The sequence below is a fragment of the Chlorocebus sabaeus genome, chromosome 26 (assembly GCF_047675955.1).
Source record: "Chlorocebus sabaeus isolate Y175 chromosome 26, mChlSab1.0.hap1, whole genome shotgun sequence".
In the NCBI taxonomy this organism is placed as follows: domain Eukaryota; kingdom Metazoa; phylum Chordata; class Mammalia; order Primates; family Cercopithecidae; genus Chlorocebus; species Chlorocebus sabaeus.
In genome coordinates, this window is record NC_132929.1 from 42,266,244 (window position 1) to 42,287,940 (window position 21,697).

The 21,697-nt window shown below is 50.1% G+C and overlaps 1 long non-coding RNA gene across 1 annotated transcript in view; it reads left to right on the forward strand.

Annotated features, from left to right (window-relative positions):
* Positions 1–20,865, forward strand: part of LOC140710386 (uncharacterized) — a 39,196-nt gene extending 18,331 nt beyond the window's left edge. Inside the window, exons 2-3 of the long non-coding RNA XR_012091359.1 lie at positions 20,236–20,297; positions 20,786–20,865. This is a non-coding gene — a long non-coding RNA (uncharacterized lncRNA). The remainder of the gene's footprint in view (positions 1–20,235; positions 20,298–20,785) is intronic.
* Positions 20,866–21,697: the final 832 nt, after the last annotated feature.

Below are 21,697 nucleotides of genomic sequence, written 5' to 3' on the forward strand. Positions count from 1 at the left end.
TCTGAACCAGCCCATTCACAGCTCTCTGAGGTGGGGCTCATTCTCCCTGTTTTACAGATGAGAAGAGCCAGGTTCAGAGGCGTTGTGAGCTTGATAGAGGCTTGCGGCTGCTAAGTGGCAGAGCCATGTTCCAACCCCCATGACAGTGATGCACATGTGCCTCCTGATGGGAGCTCATCTTTCCTTCAGTGTCTCTCCCCTTCCTCCAGAACCTTGTATCTCAGAGTTTGGGAACAGGGAGGGAGAATTTCAGGGAGTGAGCCTGGCAATGTAGCTGGAGCATCAGGCCAGTGACTTAGGTGAGTGAGAACTAGAACTTTATTTTTCTATCATTTTACTTAACGTCAGTTCAAGCCCTCTTGGAGGAGGGGAAGCAGAAGAGGGAAATGCGCAAACTCAATCTCAGGTGGTTTGAATTCTTCCCCTTTGCCCCAAGAGGTGGTCTCGGTTAGACCAGGTGGCTCTCTCCTGATTATAGTGCTGTTTCTAGGGGCCCAAGAGTCATTCTGCTACTTGGGCATTGGCGGCACCCAGACACTTCTGTGAGGTGTTCACAGCCCTGTCTTGACATGCATCTACCCAACCCCATCCCCACCAATTCTCCCTCTAGGTCTCCTGCTGTCCTAGGGGGTTCACTCTGGGTGCAGCTCTCCTTGGTTCCTGGACCCTTGGGTTCAGCAGCTTCCCAGGACATCTCAGATTTCATATTGATGATTTCCATGATCTCTCCTCCCTGCAGCATGAGGGATGAAGGGTCAGCAAGGGAAGTGGGGAGGTTTTCCCTTGGACTCCTAGGGACAGACCACTGGCATGGGAAGAGCACCCACTCTGGTCCCTGGCTGCTCTGCTGATGGGGTGGGGATGGGGGCAGTATTCTGAGGCTCTAAGTATGCAGGTGGTTTCCACTCTCTCTTTCTTGTGGACAGTTCTCATATTGCTCTGACATCATTAGTCAGCCTCAATCTCCCAGGGCCATGGGAGTCTGTGCCCCACCAGGCTCTGGAAGCCTTCACTTTTTGTATAGAGCACCTTGGCATAAGTAACTCCATCTCAGAAAAAGACTCCACCGGCCGGATGTGGTGGCTCACGTCTGTAATCCCAGCACTTTGGGAGGCCAAGGCGGGCGGATCATGAGATCAGGAGATCGAGACCATCCAGGCTAACACGGTGAAACCCCATCTCTACTAAAAATACAAAAAATTGGCCGGCGTGGTGGCAGGTGCCTGTAGTCCCAGCTACTCGGGAGGCTGAGGCAGGAGAATGGCGTGAACCTGGGAGGTGGAGCTTGCAGTGAGCCGAGATTGCACCACTGCACTACAGCCTAGGTGACAGAGTGAGACTCTGCACCCGCCCCCCGAAAAAAAGAAAAGGACTCCACCTTACATTTCAAAAGGCATCAAACCAACAGGGTCCAGATATTTGCCTAATCAATAGAGATAACACCCAAACAGATAAGGGCATCACCCTTTGCTATCAGTCCTCAACAGAGGATTCAAGGACCATAAAATGAGCAAGATTCCACCACCTAGACACAGCCGTCTTGACAGACCCTGTCTTGCTGCCACTCGTGATCAGCACCCAGCATCTGCCCCTGAAGGCTCTGCCCAAATCAAAGAGTCTTCCTTGCAAGATGTTAATGACTATCCGGATTAGGCCAGGACTGATTCATTAATCCTTTTTCCTCTCTCCTTTTTTCTTTTCTTTTCTTTTTTTTTGAGACGAAGTCTCGCTCTGTCACCCAGGCTGTAGTGCAGTGGCACCATCTTGGCTCACTGCAACCTCTGCCTCCTGGGTTCAAGCGATTCTTGTGCCTCAACTTCCCGAGTAGCTGGGATTACAGGTGCACCCACCACGCCCGGCTAATTTTTGCTTTTTTAGTAGAGACAGTGTTTCGCCACATTGGCCAGGCTGGTCTCAAACTCCTGCCCTCAGGTCATCTGCTCGCCTCAGCCTCCCAAACGTGCTGGGATTATGGGTGTGAGACACCACACCTGGCATCTTTTTTTTTTTTTTTTTTGAGACAGAGTCTCGCTCTGTTGTCTGGGCTGGAGTGCAGTGATGTGATGTTGGCTTACTGCAGCCTCCACCTCCCAGGTTCAAGTGATTCTTGTGCCCCAGCCTCCCGAGTAGCTGGGGTTACAGGTGACCGCCACCACGCCAGGCTAATTTTGGTATTTTTAGCAGAGACGAGGTTTTACCATGTTGGTCAGGGTGGTCTCAAACTCTTGACCTCATGATCTGCCTGCCTCGGCCTCCCAAAGTGCTGGGATTACAGGCATAAGCCACCGTGCCTAGCCTCTCCCCTTTTCTTTTGATGTTCAATGTTACTGTTTGGTGTGAAATTTTAATCTATAACATTTCTATATGAAGTATACTACAGTGTATGGTTTGCAGTGTCGATTGACTTGTTGAATGGCTCGAGCCTGTGTGCACACGGCTCTGACTACCAAGTGAACCGAGAGTGCTAAGGAGCATTGCCTCCTTGGGAACTCCATGGCGCTCGTGGCTTTTATGATTGAAATAACATCGATAAAAGTCTGACCCTGTGGAAAGACAATGTGTGTGGACCTGGTTATGTCTGAGTTTATGCTGCTCATGACACTTTCACTGGTCAACGCAGGGAGAAGGGGCAGACTGGTTTGCCCAGGACTGGAGTGGGGTAGTTCCTGGGAAGATGAACTTTCAGTCCTAAAACAGACATAACCTGGGCGAGGGGGCTCACCTCTATAATCCCAGCACTCTGGGAGGCCAAGGCAGAGGATTGCTTGAGCCCAGGAGATCAAGATCAGCCTGGGCAACATGAAAAAAAACCCATCTCTGTAAAAAATAAAAAAATTAGCCAGGCTTGGTGGCATGCACCTGTGGTCCCAGCTACTTGGGAGGTTGAGGTGGGAGGATTGCTTAAGCCAGGAAGGTCAAGGCTGCAGTGAGCCAAGATCATGCCACTGCACTCCAGCCTCAGTGATGGAGCAAGACCCTGTCTCAAAGTAAATTAAGATAAAAAAATGAAACTGGGACGTCCTGGGTGAACTGGGATTAGCTGGTCCTCATATCTTTCTCCTTCCTTCTCTCTCTCTCCCTCCCCCAGCCTGGCATGGCTGGCCTGTAGCGGGAGGACAGGGTCAAGGGCACTTCGTGTTTGTGCTTGGAACAGGGTGCTAGGCAGACCAGGCCTTGGGAGCTGGTTTTGGGGGATGAGACTCCTCGGTGAGACCCGCTTCAGCCCTCCATACTGTTCCCACCTCCAGGATTTCTCCTAACATTTGGGCCATAGTTTGCATTGTAACAGCCATCTGTGGCCATTTTAACTTAAAAACAATATTTTGAATGATAGCTTTTCTTGTCCAAATGTTGGCATCAAGTTAAACTCTGGGGGTGGGGATGGGTTGGGTAGAGTGTTTCCTGGGACATGTGGACGAGCCGCCCCCAGGGGGCGCTCACACCCCGTCTGGGTAGCACCGTGTGGCCAGCGATGCCTCCCGGGATGCAGCCTGCAGACCCCTCAATGGGTGGTTCCCAGGAGGGGCAGGAGAGACTCTCAGGGTGGGGTGGGGGTGGCGTTAGTGTACTGACCTTTCAACTCCACAGTGTGATTCCTCCTCCCATTAGGAGATGGTCCCCCAGAAGGTCTAGCCCTGCCCAGAGTAGGGCAAGGATGGGCTTCAGGGAATTTATATGCAAAGTGGTGTGAGGGAGACACGTAGCATAAAGGGCTCATGGTTTTAATTAAGTATCACAAAAAGGGTTGGTACCCACTTCACGGTTAGGAACCCTGTTCTGGGTACCAGAATCCCCAGACAGGGGCAGTAGCTCCTTATTTCCTCTTGCCCCCCAGCCCTGCTCTACTTGAGCAGGGCCCAGGACCCCCCGTCTGAGGGAGCAGAAGGCCCAGTCCTGCTGCTTACTTGCCCCATGTTGCTGGGCCTTCAGTTCCTTGCTTGTAAAGCGGGGATGTGAGTACCTGGTGTGTAGGGTGGTTCTGAGAATCAAAGGAGATGATCCTCTCGGGCAGGGGTCTGTTATTCCCACAGAGCTGGGCACAGGGAGCCCTTGCTGCCTATTCTCGGCTGATGCCCCTCCTCCAGGGACGAGGCCCTCTCTCCTGCAGGGCAGAGACACGGGCAGTGTCCGTTTGCTGACCAGGCCTTCCTGGCTGCCGCGGGACAGCGTGTCTCCCTCACAGAGGTAACAGGTAGGTCATGTAATTAAGCTAGAATGTGAGTTCCACAAGACTAGGAGTTGTGTCTGTTTTGTTCATTCCTGTATCATCAGGGCCTAGAACAGAACCTGGCATGTAGTAGGTGCTCAAGAAATATCTGTTGAGGCCAGGCATGGTGGCTTATACCTTTAATCCCAGCACTTTGGGAGGCTAAGGCGAGTGGATCACTTGAAGCCAGGATATCCCTGGCCAATATGGCGAAACCTCGTCTCTACAAATTACAAAAATTAGCTGGGCGTTGTGGTGTACACTTGTAATCCCAGCTACTTGGGAGGCTGAGGCACGAGAGTTGCTTGAACCTGGGAGGCAGAGGTTGAAGTGAGCCGAGATTGCACCACTGCACTCCAGCCTGGGAGATGGAGTGAGACTCTGTCTCAAAAACAACAACAGTAACAACAACAACAACAAAAATATCTGTCGAATAACAAATGGGGCACTGGAGAAGGGGAGCCAGACATATCTAGTAAAGTGTAGGGAATGGGTGGGGAGGAACTATGTGACGTTTTCCCGAAGACCCAGTTTTAGTTCTGCCATAAACTCTCTAGGTGACCTTGGGTGAGTTCCTTCTCCTCTCTGGGCCTGTTTTCCCAACTATAAAATGAGGGGATTGGCTGAGGAGGTCTTCGGCTCAGCCCAGCTCTGATACCCTGTGCCTCCATGGGGAGCATGCCCCACAGTGTCTAGGGAAGAGGGTCTGATGGGGGAGGAGGGAGGGACATGAGAAGCCCAGGAGGTCTGAAAGGGACCAAGAGGAGCTGCTGCGGCATGGGAGCATGGCAGGTGGGCACTCATTCTGTATGAGACCCAGACCCATCTTCTGGCAGCTGGTGACTGGGGCAACTTTCTGTTGCCACCCACAAAAACAAGCATCTCTCCTCCCGTCCCCAGCCCTTCTGCCTTCACCTGCAGAAGGAGGTGCTGCAGGCGTGTGCTCCTTCTCAGTGTGCAAACTGAGCAAATGATAAGACTTCTAGGATGCAATGTTATCTGGGTCCAAGCAGAACTGCTGGTTGAAGCTCTGAGGAAAAGAGGTTCCATCTCTAGTTGAGGCCCTGCTGCACCCCTTAGACTTGGGTTGAAACCTTCACAGCCCCCTGAACCTTGGAGTGATGGCGAGGTGACATGGTGGGGCTTTCACGTAGCTCCATGATATTATAAGACATTACGTACTCAACTTACCACCATTGCCCTTTCCTTCGTCTCTTGTCCTAATTTTCTTCTGAGAGTAAGCTGACAAATAGAGCCTGATATAAAGACATATTGGCCAGACATAGTGGCTCATGCCTGTAATCCCAGCACTTTGGGAGGCTGAGGTGGGAAAATCACTTGAGCCCAGGAGTTCGAGACTAGCCTGGGCAATATAGTGAGACTGCGTCTCTACTAAAAATTAAAAAAAAAAAAAAAATTTAGCCAGGTGTGGTGATGCTGTCTGTGGTCCCAGCTACTTGGGAGGCTGAGGTGAGAGGATCACTTGAGCTGGGGAGGTCAGGACTGCAGTAAGTGGTGATTGCATTACTGCACTTCCAGCCTGGGTGACAGAGTGAGACCCTGTCTCAAAAAAAAAAAAAAAAAAAAAAAAAAAAAATCCAGACATGGTGGCCCACACCTGTAACACATTGGGAGGCTGAGACAGGTACATGGCTTGAGCCCAGGAGTTTAAGACCAGCCTGGGCAATGTGGCAAAACCTCATCTCTACAAAAAATTAGCTGGGTGTGGTGGTGTGGATCTATAGTCCCAGTGACTCAGGAGGTTAAGGTGGGAGAATCACCTGAGCCCAGAGAGGTTGAGGCTGCAGTGAACTCTGTTTGTGCCACTGCACTCCAGCCTGGGCAATAGAGTAAGATAAATAAATAAAGTAAAATAAAATAAATGAGACTCTTATATGTTCTTCTGAGAAAGTTGTAGCATGTTGCCCACCACTCACAAGAAAACCTAGCACTGTCTCCAGCAACCAGTGAAATCATACTAACTAAAACCCAATTGGATTAAAAATGACTTACAACAAAAGTAGAATGTGCTTTTGTGTGAACATTGCAGAATTATATGAGTTTTTTTTTTTTTTTTTTGAGACAGAGTTTCGCTGTTATTGCCCAGGCTGGAGTGCAATGGCACGATCTCGGCTCACTGCAACTTCCGCCTCCTGGGCTCAAGCGATTCTCCTGCCTCAGCCTCCCAAGTAGCTGGGATTACAGGCGCCTGCCACCATGCCCAGCTAAGTTTTTGTATTTTTAGTAGAGACAGTGTTTCACCATGTTGGCCCAGCTGGTCTGGAACTCCTGACCTTAGGTGATTCACCTGCCTTAGCCTCCCAAAGTGCTGGGATTACAGGCGTGAGCCACTGTGCCTCGCCAAGATTTTTTTTTTAAGTGAAAACTCTCCCTTCCCCTCCATCTCATTGTCTAATATGAATATTTTGGTGCATCATTGCAGACATTTCTATGCATACATGGACTGCACACACATTTATATGCTTTTTTGGTACAAATAAGATCAGAATCTGCATACTATTCTACAATACATATATTCTTCCAAGTCAGCATTTGTGAGATCCCTTCACTCTTTGACCACATTAATGCACATTTGATTCATTTTCAGTTTTCTATTATTGCAAAAATTGCTGATAGGGCCTTTTGTACCTAATCTTTGTTCATTTGTGTGAATTTATCTGCAAGGTAACTTTCTAGATGTAGAATTGCTGAATCAAAGCATATACATATTTAAAATGTTTATAGATATCATCAAACTGCCAAACTCAAATTTTTGTACATTTACATGTTCACCAACTGCAATTTGCTTATTTCCCCATACCAAGACCTGACCATTTAAAAAATCTTTATCCTGTAGGTGAGGGTTGTATCACAGTGTTTTAATTTATATTTCTTCAAATGTAAGTGGAGTTGAACATCTCTCATATTTATGAACCTTTTGTACTCTTTCCTATTCTTGAGATGTCTCTTTTTTTTTTTTTTTCTTTTTTTTTGAGACAGGATCTCTTCCCGTCACCCAGGTCAGAGTGCAATGGTGAGATCGCAGCTCACTGCAGCCTCAAACTCCTGGGCTCAAGCTATCCTCCCACCTCAGCCCTCTGTACTGAGTAGTTGGGACTACAGGCGTGCACCACCATGCTCGGCTAATTTTGTAATTTTTTTGTAGAGATGAAGTCTCACTGTTTTGTCAAGGCTGGTCTTAAACTCCTGGCCTCAAGCGATCCTCCCATCTCAGCTTCCCAAAGTGCTGAGACTATAGGTGTGAGCCACCATGCCCAGTTATTTATTTTTTTTTCTTTTTAATTTTTAACATCTACATGGTAACAATGATTACTGTTCCCTTTATGGAGTCCTGGTTCCTTGACTCGTTGCATTTTTAACACTACAGCCCTGGAGACTGTGAAGGTCCTTAGTCCACATATAGAGATCCAAAGGAGAAAGGTTTTTTTTGCCAACTGCAGCTGAAGAGCAAGAGATGTAGAGGGCCTGTCCTTTGCCAGGTCTAGAATCTGATCCCTGCAGGGAGAGAAGGTGCAACTGAGAGAGGGAAGGTAAGTTGGAGAGAAGTCTTAGATTTTAGTGTCCCTGGAAGCTGTCCTGTCTCCCCTTGACTTCAGTTTCTCTAAATGCAAAAATATGATTGGATTGAATCAACTGAACTAATGCCAAAGTGACGTCCTGTTTTAACATTTGATGATGCAGCCATAAACAAACAAACAAAATCATGTCCTTTATAGTGACATGGATGCAGCTAGAAGCCATTATCCTAAGTGAATTAATGCAGGAACAGAAAACCAAATACCGCATGTTCTCACTTATAAATGGGAGCTAAACATTGGGTACTCATGGACATAAAGATGGGAACAAAAGAAGAGACTACTAGAGTGGGGAGGGAGGAGGGGAGGCAAGGGTTAAAAACTAACTATTGGGTACTATGCTCAGTATTGTGGGATGGGATCACTGGTAATCCAAACCTCAGCAGCATGCAATATAGCCAGGTAACAAACCTGCACATGTACCCTGGAATCTAAAATAAAAGTTGAAAACATAATTAAATAAAACTTCTAGGCCAGGCGAGGTGGCTCATGCCTCTAATCCCAGCACTTTGGAAGGCCGAGGCAGGTGGATCACCTGAGGTCAGGAGTTTGAGACCAGCCTGGCCAAGATGATGAAAGCTTATCTCTACTAAAAATACAAAAATTAGCTGGGCGTGGTGACATACACCTGTAGTCCCAGCTACTCGGGAGGCTGAGACAGGAGAATCGCTTGAACCCTGGAAGTGGAGGTTGCAGTGAGCCAAGATCATACCACTGCAGTCCAGCCTGGGTAACAGAGCAAGACTCCATCTCAAAAGAAAAAGAAAGAAACCCCTCCCATTCACTGAACAAATGAATGATACTAGGCCCAAAGTGGTTAATGGCTTACCAAAAGACACACAGCTGGTTTGTGATGGGTGGAGAGACCTGGGAACCAAAGGGAGAGCTGTGTTTGGAGTTTTCTACCCCGTCACCTGGCCTGTGACACCAGCCCTCAGGTGGCTATATAAGTTTGTGTCAGTTTCTTGTACTATTTCTGCCATATGCGATGGGTGATTTAAATTCATAACACCCATTTTATTCAGAAGAATTCCTAAAAATGCTTTTTTTGTCTAATTTTTAAAAATAAATAATTCAGTCTTGGCTTAGCACAGACACTCATGCTTGTAATCCCAACACTTTGGGAGGCCAATCAGGGAGATCACTTGAGCCCAGGAGTTTGAGACCAGCCTGGGCAATATAGTGAGACCCCGTCTCTATATTTTAAAAGCAATAGTAATAAAAAAAAAATAATTCCCTCTCATAGTTTACAATAAAAAATGTGAAAATACTCTATGCCACCCTGTCACTCAGCCACCCAATTCACTTCCCCCAGGCTGCCCATGTTATTAGATTCTTGTGTAGCTTTGTAAATGTATTTTATGAATGTGCAAGTAAACACATTTTATATATTCCTTAAAAAAAATTGATGAGTTCATTACTACATGATGTGACCCCAGACATATTTCTCTTCCTCCATAAAAGGAGGAGGTAAAATGGTGAAAAGTCAGTCCTTCCCAGCACCGTGGACTCGCGATGCCACAGCAGAGCTTCCTAACCTTTGCTGTGCATCGGAGGTCAAGGAGCAATCAAGAATGCTGATGCCCTGGCCATACTCTGGGACAATTAAATCAGGAGCTCTGGGGATGGGGCCTGAATCACTTTTAATGCTCCCAGCTATTCTGATGCTCACTATGTCCAGGGTGGAGCCTGAGATTCTGCATTTCCAGCAAGCTGCAGGTGAGGCTGATGCTGCGTGCTCGGGACCACACTGAGAAGCCAGGGTGGCCGCATCAGCATCACTGGGGGCTCCTTAGACATGCAGACCCTCAGGCCCCACCCCAGACCTCCTTGACCTAAATGCCAGCAGTTCGACAAGAGCCCTGTGAATCAGTCTTCTTGACAAGACTCATTCAGGTGCCCAAATCTGGCAGGACATTGATGCCCAGGGACCTCTTTCCCAGGCAGAGCAGCCCAGCCTGATCCCCCAATCTGGCTTCCCCAAGTGCCTCTGTGCTGCTCAGGGGAACATACTCATTTTCAAAAGCAGAACCTTGGAAGCAGAGGTTATACCATTGTATTCACTTTTTGAGAATTCATTGAGCTGAATACTCATGATCTTGCCAACGAAAAAGGGACAGGACCAGGTTATCCCATCCCAAAACCCAAAAAGGATGAGTAGCCCTGACTCAGCTGTACTTTGCAGGACAGTTTGCATGCACAGGGGTAATATTTGCGAGTCAAAAGGATAGTAGTTCATCTGCTTTCTTTCTAACATGGAAGGAAGGAAGGGTTGAAGGGGGTCTGTCTCAGCTATTAAAGAGTACCTGGGTCTGCTGACAATTGAAATGGATCTTGAGTGAACCTTAGTTTTCTCATCTGTATGAGGTGGCTAGTGATGCCTCTTTCTCTAGGTTTTTCTTTTCTTTTCTTTTCTTTTTTAAGACGGAGTCTCACTCTGTTGCCCAGGCTGTAGTGCAGTGGTGTGATCTCAGCTCACTGCAACCTCTGCCTCCCGGGTTCAAGTGATTCTCCTGCCTCAGCCTCCCAAGCAGCTGGGATTACAGGCGGGCTCCACCATGCCCAGGTAATTTTTTTGAATTTTCACTAAAAATGGGGTTTCACCATGTTGGCCAGGCTGGTCTCAAACTCCTGACCTCAAGTGATCCACCCACCTCAGCCTCCAAAGTGCTGGGATTAGAAGAGTGAACCACGGTGCCCTGCCAGGTTTTTCAATTTCAGGTTGAACAACATTCAAGCAAAGTAGCTAGGCTGGCACATGGTAGGTGCTCAAATCTATCCAATGCAGCCTTGTTGGGGGCTTCCCATGAAATGGGTTATGGTCAGGTCTTGGTGCTATAGTTAGTGGCGTCAGACCTGGTCTGTCCCTCACTCTTTGCGGGACCTTACATTAGTCATTTTGTCTCCCTGCACCTCAGTTTACTCGTCTGTCGAATCACATGGTAGAACCACCTTGGCAGAGTTGTCATAAGGATTAAATGAGGTCAAGTGTGAGGCTTGGTGGCTGGTGCCAGGCCCAGAGCCACAGCTCTGTCGGCCTGAGTTCAGGCTGTGGGTAGCCAGCCGTGGGAGCCCTGGCTTCAGAGAACAGAGTCCCCTTTGACTCTGCTGGCCTCTGTAGTCATTACTCCACAATCGCTGAGCCCTGGAGAGCAAATATCCCCACAGGCCAGCTTTTTTCTTGGCTGCAGCCCCTTTAGCCAGCCAGGTTTGGGTTGGCGGGCAGAGTGAGAGGTGTGGCTGTGACGTGAGCACGAGTCCCCACGTGTGCTGAAGCTATGCAGGTGGGGGTGGGGACTCCCAGCCTGTCTCAGTGGCTCAGGGCAGTGCCTACTCTTAGCTTCCCGAACCTGGCAGGGCCCTGCTGCTTTGGCCCAGTGGAGGGAGAGCAACTTGGCCTCAGTGGGGCTCAGGCCATCCCCAAGGCGTGGGTGTGATTATTATTCCCATTTTATAGTTGGGGAAACTGAGGTCCCCAACTCTGGTGACCACCAGAGTGTACAGGAAGGCAGAGGTCCTTTCTGATTTGGTACTGCTGTGGGTCTGAAGGTCCAACCCATCCCTGGGAAAGGCTTTGTCTCCAGAAGTCATTCATTCATTCATTCATTTATTCATTCATTCATTTGACAGGGACTTGCACTGTTGCCCAGGCTGGAGTGCAGTGGTGTGATCTTGGCTCACTATAGCTTTTGCCTCCTGGGTTCAAGCAATTCTCCCACCTCAGCCTCCTGAGTCGCTGGGATTACAGGCACCCACCACCATGCCTGGGTAATTTTGTATTTTTAGTAGAGACGGGGTTTTACCATGTTGGCCAGGCTGGTCTCGAACTCCTGACCTCAAATGATCCACCCGCCTTGGCCTCCTAAAATGCTGGGATTACAGGGATGAGCCACCATTCCTGGATTCAGAAGACTTCCATTTAAATGGCCTCATCAGGCCAAGTGTGGTGGCTCATGCCTGTAATCCCAGCACTTTGGGAAACCTGAGGTCAGGAGTTTGAGACCAGCCTGGCCAAGATGGTGAAACCCCATCTCTACTAAAAATACAAAAATTAGCCGGGCATGGTGGTGGGCACCTGTGATCCCAGCTGCTTGGGAGGCTAAGGCAGGAGAATTGCTTGAACCCAGGAGGTGGAGGTTGCAGTAAGCTGAGATTATGCCATTGCACTCCAGCCTGGGCAACAGAGCAAAAAGTCCATCTCAAAGAAAAAAGGCCAGGCACAGTTGCTCAGGCCTGTAATCCCAGCACTTTGGGAGGCTGAGGCAGGCAGATCACGAGGTCAGGAGTTTGAGACCAGTCTGGCAAATATGGTAAAACCCCATATCTACTTAAAATACAAAAAAAAGCCGGGCGCGGTGGCTCAAACCTGTAATCCCAGCACTTTGGGAGGCCGAGACGGGCGGATCACGAGGTCAGGAGATCGAGACCAGCCTGGCTAATATGGTGAAACCCCGTCTCTACCAAAAAAATACAAAAAACTAGCCGGGCGAGGTGGCAGGCGCCTATAGTCCCAGCTACTCGGGAGGCTGAGGCAGGAGAATGGCGTAGACCCGGGAGGCGGAGCTTGCAGTGAGCTGAGATCCGGCCACTGCACTCCAGCCTGGGTGACAGAGTAAGACTCCGTCTCAAAAAAAAAAAAAAAAAAAAAAGCTGGGTGTGGTGGCTCATGCCTGTAGTCTCAGCTACTTGAGAGGCTGAGGCAGTAGAATTGCTTGAACTCAGCCTGCCTCAACCTGGGAGGCAGAGGTTGCAGTGAGCCGAGATCGCACCACTGCACTCCAGGCTGGGCCACAGAGTGAGACTCCGTCTCAGAAAAACAAACAAACAAACAAAAAATAATAAAAAAGGCCTCATCAGACCTCAGAAGGGCTAACTCATGCCCACAAAGGCTTACTAAGCATCTGATTTGTGTCTGCCCCGTGCCCATGCCAAGGAAGCAGGGAAAAGGGAGTCAGACACAGCCCTGCCGAGGCATGGGTTCAAATCCCAGCTCTGCCACTGGCTAGTTATGGGAGCAAGGCAAGTATCTGCTCTGGGCATCACTTTCCTCATCTCTAAAATAGTTGTAGGGAATGAAATAAAAAATATTGTGTGTGGTTTTTAGCACAGTACTGGTTAATGCAAGTGAGAGATTATTAATACTCCTGAGCTAAAACTCAAGAATCTGTCACCAAAGCAGAAAAAGCACAGGAGAGAAGGGTTGGGGGGCTGCAGGCAGTTGCACAAGTACGTGTATGGGGTGGGTTTGCTGGGGGAGCGAGATGTACTTCTAGACAGAAGGCTGGAAGGGGCAGAAGGCTGATCGAGCCGTTTCTGTTCATGTTTCAGAGAGAAAGCGACCCAGAGAGGGGTTTGCCTAAAGACTGTGGCTGAAACGGGAGCCACAGTTTAGACCTCTGGCAGCGAAAAACGCTTTAACCACTCTGAACCTCAGTCCCCTGCAACCTCCATTGGTCACACAGGGGCTGCTGGGAGTGCTCTGTCTCTGGAGCGGTGTGTATCTTCTGTACGGTGTGGTCCCCATGTCTTATGGGTGACCAAGCGTCCGTGATAGTGGTCTAGCAGCTCTTGATGTGCCAGAGTGTCGTCCGCTGAGGAATGAGACTTCATCCCTTTCCAGGTGGGGTTGGTCTGACCTCAGGGCCAGGCTTAGGCTGAGCCAGACTGATGGAAAAGGGGTCAAATTGTGGAGAGTTCCAGTGGGGTTCCGGGGACCCCTAAGGGAAGAGGTAGACTTTGGAGAGAACAGCAGCTTTGTCTCCTCTGACTGTGCTATGGACAAGATGGTCCTGGGTCCTGGGGAGGTGAGCATTCCCAGGCTGACCTACAGGCATTCCAATCCCAGGGTGGGACCTGAAGCAGGGAGAGAAGCCAGTCCAGGGGTCTGGGCCTGGGGACCTGAATGGAGGAGGAGGAGGGAGAAGAGGAGGCAGAAAACTGTTGCCAGCCAGGAAATGTCCGCCGGCTGGCATCAGGCATTCTTCAGCTAGTGTGCTTCCGGTAGGCGGTGCCCAGTGAACTCACCCCTCAGCCATTCCAGGATAGCCCCTCATTCCACACAGACCATCCCACTGTCCCCTAGAACAGCAACCTTTTGGCATCCAACCAGCATCCATTCATTCAACAATGTTTACCCAGCACCCACTTTGTGTGGGTGCCACACCAGGCACTGGCATTCAGAAACTTTGGGGCTCAGTGGCTAATGGGGCTACATTTTCCAGCCAGCCCCCTGCACCTGGAGCTGGTACAAATCTCCTTGCCTGCTGCTTTGGTTGGGACACTGAGGTCATCACTGACAAAGAACAGTCCTAAGAATGGGAACACCCCAGGAGTGGGGATGGCCTACAAACATTGATTCGGGCCCACTCATGACAAGTGCTACATTGGGGGTCTCCATCTGTTGTCTCATGAAGTTTCCCAACAACCAGTGGAGTGTCTCCTCCTCACAGAGATGGACACTGAGTCTCAGGGGAGCTGGTGCCACGTCACACAGTTCATAAGAGTCTGGGCCAGGATTCAGAGCCAGGTCTTTCCTGGATACCAAGACCTCAGAACTTGTACAACTCAGAACTTGAAACTAGTACAAGTGAGCTTGTCCTCTTGATTTGAATCCTCGGTTTAAAACCACCTCCTAGTCTAGTGTTTTTGGGAAGGTTACCTAGCTCCTCTGAGCCTCATTTTTCTCATCTGTAAAATGGGGCACACAGAGCTAGCTCAAAGGGGGGCTATGAAGGTTAAGTGGGACAGGGATGTAAAAAAAACCCCTGTCCACTGGCTGAAGCAAGAAGCTTCAGGAGACCTCTTTCAGGGAATTTTATCTCCAGAATTCTCTGGCTAGACAGGACCTGAAGGAGTCACTGAGTCCCCTTCCCTGCCCCTAGGCCTAATCACTTTAGGTTATCAGCAAGAACTGATAGACTGCACACCGTTTTACTAGGCTTAATGAGCAGGGACAGATGGGGAGGAATGAGAAGGGAGGAAGGTACAGATGAAGAACAGGATATAGCATCCCCTCTTACCCTTCCTCTCCTCTCTCAATACTTTAGAATATTAGGGATAAAGAAGAGCCCTCTTGTGTGAAGCAATGAGACCAGTGCAGGTCTCCACAATGATCCTCTCTTTACTTACACTTCCCCTTATTAAGATAGCTCATGTCTTATTTCACCCCCGACACAGCTCTGTCAATTGCTCATATTATCCCCATTTTATAGAGGAGCAGATAAGGAAACTGATTATTGGACAGATTTACCTAAGGCCCCCAAGCTAGTAAGTGGTTGAGAGTTAAGCTTCTGTTGGTGACCCCAATTCCTCTAGGGGAGGCTTCCAGAGCCAGGCGGAGGAGGGGGCAGCTTCCCATTAGAGAAAATGAGGAGGACTTTTCAGCTGTACAGAGCTTTTGCAAAAGGCTTGAGGCAGATAAAATATAAACTATTGGATTAAAGAAGCCCTTCAGACGTTTGCCCCTCTCCTGCCCCTTCTTTACAAGAGACTCCTGCATCACATCTGTCTTTCTGGCTGCAAATGCCACGCCTCTCCCCTGTCCAGCCCTCGGTGGTCAGCACAGTGACACCCCCTGGATGGACAGGCAGATGACTGAAGGCCTCCACAGCCTCCCCTGAGAGCAGCCAAACAGCTCTCCCAGATGCTGCAGCCAGAGTCTTCCAGCCCCATGAGTTCTGCTCATTTCTGTCCGATAGGTAGTTATTTATCCAGAGAGTGATTCTCTTTTGGAGACTGGGATTTTTAAAATTCTCTGAAGACACTGTATTGAAAGCAATACATTTACTCCCCAAGGGCAGCTCCATTGCATTTCTGGTGTGTGCATGTATGCATGTGAGCACGTGTACATGTGAGCCTGGGATGACAGCTTTGGGGCTTCTACCATTCTGCCCAGGTGTCCCTGGCCATCAGTCTGGCTTTTCCATGGAACTCCTGCACCAAACCTAGGGACCCCAAATCCGAGACTGTCCAGATACAGCTGGGGGCCTGCTGAGGGTCTTGGCTGCCATCACCAGCTCTGTAACCCATTGCAATTTCTCGAAGCCTCAGTCTTGCCTTCTGTTAAATGGGAATAACAACAATAGAGTGATGGGAAGATTGCACTGAGCATGGCCTGGAACAGCTAGTACTACAAGCTTCTGGGTTTGACTTCCATTCTGCCTTCCCCCAGGAAGCATAGTTTTCTCTCTTTTCCTCCTGCTTGAAGATGGCATCAAATAAGGGGAGGGAATTTTGCTGCATGTGAAAATCCTGGACGTCCGCTACAGAGAGCTGAGCTCCAAACTGGACTCTCTCATGTGTCAGCTGTGTGGCCCTGATCAAGCGAGTCACTTTTTTTTTTTTTTTTTTTTTGAGACAGAGTCTCACTGTGTTGCCCAGGCCAGAGTGCAGTGGCATGATCTTGCTCACTGCAACCTCTGCCTCCCAGGTTCAAGCGTTTCTCCTGCCTCAGCCTCCCAAGTACCTGGGACTACAGGTGCCTGCAACCATGCCCGGCTAATTTTTTAGTAGTGACAGGGTTTCACCATGTTGGCCAGGCTGGTCTTGAACTCCTGACCTTGTGATCCACCTGCCTCGGCCTCTCAAAGCGCTAGGATTACAGGCGTGAGCCACCATGCCTGGCCTGTGAGTCACTTCTTTGAGCCAGTTTTCTCATTTGTAAAATGGGCATATAATGCCATCCCCTCAGAGTGAACTCCCTTCATTTAACTGGGATGCTTCCCACCAGAAAGGAGATTTCGTGGTCAGACGGATGACTGTGGAGAGGGCAACGTGCGGCCAGAGGAAAGCCTCCATGCTGGAGGCATCTCAGAGCAGTGGGGAAGGTGTTGCAGGGTGCGGTTCGGAGGGTTTTCTAGTAGCTCCTAAAATCAAATTACCTACATTATAAGTTACTCAGATGGAAACCCGGGTTGAGCTATTCACAGAAGGAAACCATGTTGTTTCAAGAGAGGACATGACTCTTAGGCCACAGGGTGCCAAATTAGATTGGCGACTGAGCCCCCGAAAGGGAAATGGATTGGAAACTGGGCTGCCCTAGTGTAACCAGGTCAATGCAACATAAACTTTTTGAGCTTCTGCTACATGCAGTCACCATACTAAGCACTTTGTATGATCAGGTGGATCCTGAATCAGACATTAATTCTGCCCTTAAGAAGCTCATAGTTGAATGAAAAAAATTAATTAGGTAATATGAATAAGATATCTATCTTCATGCCCCCCTGCTTCACAGTCACTTTGCACAGAGCCTGGTATGCAGTGGGTGCTCAGTACATGTTTACTGAATGTAACGAAACTATGAACTACAACAGGGAGCAGACCCAGAGCAGTGGGATGGTGTCCCAGAGGAGGGGTCATTTATACCGGGCTTTGATGGCTGCTTAGGAGTCCTCTGCTCCTTCCATCTGTCCACTAATCCTCCATCAGAATTGATGGAGGCCACAGCAAGGCAAGGCCTTAGCTTCTCCCCTCCTGCCCATCCAGGCCTCATTCAAACTTTGAGAAGTCTCCGGATGTGAAGAGGAAGTGGCCGGGCTGCGGAAGGCAGGCTCATTTCCAGTGTGGGGCCGGGCCGCCAGCCTCAGGTCCTGTTTACACAGCAAGGCGGACAGGCCGACAGAACTTGGCGGCAAACACGCTTCTGCCTCTGAGAACAGAAGGGGCTGGCAAAGCCCGGCTAGGCCAGGCGTGGGGGGCCTTGTGCCAAGGGGAAAGTCGAATCTAAAGAGTGTTTCCTCCCGGCCAGGCGGCCCCAGACTTTTGTCTCCAGTCTGTGAGCAGTTCCTCCAGTGATTCATAGTCAGCGGGAACTTATAAATAAACCCCACCTCAGCCTCTCACCACAGCCTGGCCGGGACCTGGGCAGGGGTGTGGTGGGGGACTGGGAAATGGGAAGGCTAAGGAGAGGCCCTGAGGAGCCATGGGGGACCCAGGTGACGCTGGCTGCGGGGCAGGGGCACCTCTGGCTTTCCATGGGGGATTGCAGGGCGGTTGCCAACAGTCACGGGGGCTGGGCCACCAGTCTGGAGCAAAGAACTCTGAGAGGCCTGGATTTCCACTGGCTCGCCAGGACTGTGGTAGAGGAAACAAGGTAGAATTTGGAAACAGCTGGACTTTAAAACACTTTTGGTAGAATTTCAAAATACTAGAACAGAGACTTTGCATATACCCTGTAGCCAGAATCATCCATTGTTGACATTTTATTCAATTATGCTTCATCATTCTCTCTCCTCTTTATTTTTATTTTATTTATTTATTTATTTATTTTTTGAGGTGGATTTTCGCTCTTGTCGCCCAGGCTGGAGTGCAGTGGCGCAATCTCAGCTCACTGCAACCTCTGCCTCCCAGGTTCAAGCGATTCTCCTGCCTCAGCCTCCGGGTAGCTGGGATTACAGGCAGGCTAATTTTTTGTATTTTTAGTAGAGATAGGGTTTCACCATGTTGGCCAGGCTGGTCTTGAACTCCTGACCTCAGGTGATTCACCTGCCTCGGCCTCCCATAGTGCTGGGATTACAGGCATGAGCCACTGTGCCTGGCTTCCTCGTTATTTTCTCTGAACCATCTGAAAGTGGGCCTCCAGCATCGGGCCTCTATGGCCCTTCAGTGTGTACCTCCTGTGTTTGCATTTCCGAGTGACCATTTACTGAATGTATTCCAGGGTATGCTATTCAAGCTAAGTCCTGTGCATGTCCTGTCTGTGAAATGGTACTAAGAGGGTCCCTCACCATGGTGGACGTGAGAGAAGTAACAATGAAAAGCATTTGCTGTAATCATAATGATAAGTGCAGCTCCTTACCATGTCCAAGGCAACTTGCACACATTGTTATTTGATGTTCACAATGGTCCTCCTTTTCTAATAAAGAAACTGAGGCTCAGAGACGGTGTATAATTTGCACAGGGTTGCACAGCAGGTGAGCTGAGATGCCAGGCTTTGCTGCACACACCTGGGGCCTGTCCTCTTCCCTGTTTGTTGTGTGATCTCTATTGAGGGCTGGCCTTCCTAAGGCCTCAGTCTCCCCATCACTGTGTGGGCAGAGGGATCTCTGGGGTGGGACGTGAGCTGCCCTCACAGCAGCTCAGCACTTGAGACCCCTAGAGACTGGATAGAAAGGAGCTCTTCTTGTGTCAGGGCTGGAGTGGAAGTTGCTCCAGCAGCCAAACCCAGCTTCTTATAAATTATTCTGGCTGCCACAGGATCCCAGTTCAAAACTTGCAGATTGTTTCTGGAAACTCCAGGAAATCTGACCAGAAAACTCTGAGCCTCCTGGCCTTGCGAGCTCCTGCAGTGATGGAGCTCGGCCACCAGATGGCCCCACACAGGCCACTGGACTCTCAAGGAAGCAGAGTCACAGTTTTTCAGGGCTGTGGCTCGCCTCTGAGTGTGTTCACACTACCATCCCTTTAGCCTCGGGTCACAGCCAGGAAAACCCAGCCCCGGAGGCACAGCAACCTGCACCCGTTTCGAGGCCCGCACTTTGTGCTTCCCAGGAGTTGTTATCCTAGGCGAGCAAGGTCCCTGGTGAGATTCTGGCCTGGCCTCTGCTGGGGCCAGTCACAGAGTTGCCAGAATCCTTAGGACCTGAGTTTCCACATTTATAGAAAGGGGAGAGTCACTTCTGCCCGGCTTTCTTCATGGGGTCTGGGTGTCACATCAAATATGGGCCTCAGTTTCCCCATCTGTGAAACTGGTATAAAGGTAGGGTCTGACTGGTGATGTTGTGAGGATGAAAAGCAGCCTGCATCCAAATGTGATTTGAGGCTTTAAGCCTGCAGGCCAAAGTCTGGCCACCTACAGAGTCACCTTCTGCTTCCAGAACAGCCTCTGAACAGCAGCCTAGAACCGCAGGGCAGGAGGAGGTGGCAGGGCGGATTCCACCTGCACCTTCCATTCCTCAGATGGAGGAAAGTGAGGTCCAGACAGGACCAGGGACTTGCCCAAGGTCTCACAGCCCCGTCTGACTACACCAGAGCCCAGAGGCACTCACTCTGGGGACAGCTGTCATTAGCTCTTCTCTAACTTCTGCCGGGAGGCCCAGCAAAGAAGCCCATGTCGGGAAGGGCTATGCAGGGGCCGGAATGCGCACAGAGGGGCGACTGCGAGCTGGACTGCCACACTGCAGGAGGGTCCAACTCAGAGCCCAAGGAACCTTCCTCCCTGAGAGACAACCAGCTCCCCGCAACCAAGGTCTCCCCCTGGAAAAGCCCCTCAGGGCTCACCTGCCCAGACCCTGGGGGGAATATTTTTAAAAGTTTAAACACTCTCCAAAGAACATGCTGCATTTCTGTTCATACAGTGTATCTATGCTTTTATTTACGAAATAAAAAGGCTTCTGTTCTCTGTTAATTAGTGGGCTCATATAAACCCTCTCCCCCAGCTCAGGATGTGGGGGCGGGGGAATAAACCAATAAAAATATAAAAATTTTGAATTCCAGATACGCTGAGCATGACCAGCCTTTCTGCCTGGGGAGGAGGAGGGGCATAAAACCCCAAACCGGTAAGTGTCCAGAATCTCCGGCTGAGAACATGCATATTTTGGGAAGATCACGCTGGCAACTTGAATGTATTCATATTCATATTCAACTGGACCAGAGTGGCTTTTCTGAGAGCACATTTGAATGGAGAAGAGAGGGAGTAGATCCCTGAGAGCCTGGGAAGGGGGTGGAGCCCAATAGAGGGTCAGGGGTATGTGCACCCGGAGGGGAAGCTGAGGACCCCAGAGGCTGAGGGTATTGCCCATATGCCAGAAGGAAATGGGGGATTTGCTGTTGTTTCTAAGAGAGGCCTGGGGTGTAGGGGACACAGAAAACTCAGTTTCCATGAGTCAGTGCTTGTAACCTGGAGATGAAGGGGGCATTCTTGTAACCCAGAATTTCCCCCAGGGGGATGGGCTGGCCTGTGGGCCCAGCCCCACATCCATCTCTCTGCAGACCCCACAGCTGCCCTGGGAAGGAGACACTATCATTATCCCCATTTCTCTCCCAGTAGACCGAGGCCCTGAGAACGGGAGCGACTTAGCCAAGAGCAGCCACACGGAGGAAGCGCCGGAATGCCTGCAACCAAGGTCTCCCGATCAGTGCTTTGTACTCACATTCTGCCTGAATCTAGAGCTAGGCCTACCTGATTTCTGGCTTTGTGACCCTGAACAAGTTATGAAGTTCCCTGAGCTCAGTTTGCCCCATCTGTACAATGGGGGTGATAGTGGCTGTCTCCTGAGGTTGCTGACAGGAGAGGTCTGGCACACAGCAGGCATGCAAGCAGTGGGAGCTGAATCACAGAGTCAAATCTTACATAAGAACACGGTTCTCAAAGCAGCTTAATGAAATGAAAAACCTGGAAAATTCTTTCTGAAGGGGCCATGAAGAGTGAAGTCCGTGGGGACGGGTGGGGTGAAGGGAAGGCGTCTATGGGAGAAAGAGTAAGGCTTTAGAATTGTTTAGGAGGCCAGAAAGTGAGTGAGGCCTGAGGCAGGCAAGCTGTGTGCAGTGGAAGAGGGGCTGGCCCCCTCATCCCCGCGCAGGTACAGGAGAACAGCGCCAGGGCAGGCTTTGAATGAGAGCTGGAGAGGTCAGGCCCCGCACCTTGTTGGAGTTGCCTGGTCTTGGCAGTGGGGTGATCACAGGGGGCTCCCTCCGTGCGTGCCTGGATTTCAGGAACCCCAGCCACAGTTGTCTCTCCGTGGAGAGCTGGGGCCAGTGGACGGCTCCTGGCTGCCCCTGTGAGGCCTCTCCGCGCCCGGAGCCTTCCTCTCCCCGAGTCCTCCGCCTCCCTCCCTGTCTGGCAGCCAACTGAATTTTATGTGGGGAATTTGAAGAATTTGAAAAGGCAGAATGCGAATGCCAGTCTTAGAGATTTCCTTGTCAGCCGCTGAAGGGGAAAAGCCCCTCTTTGTGGGGC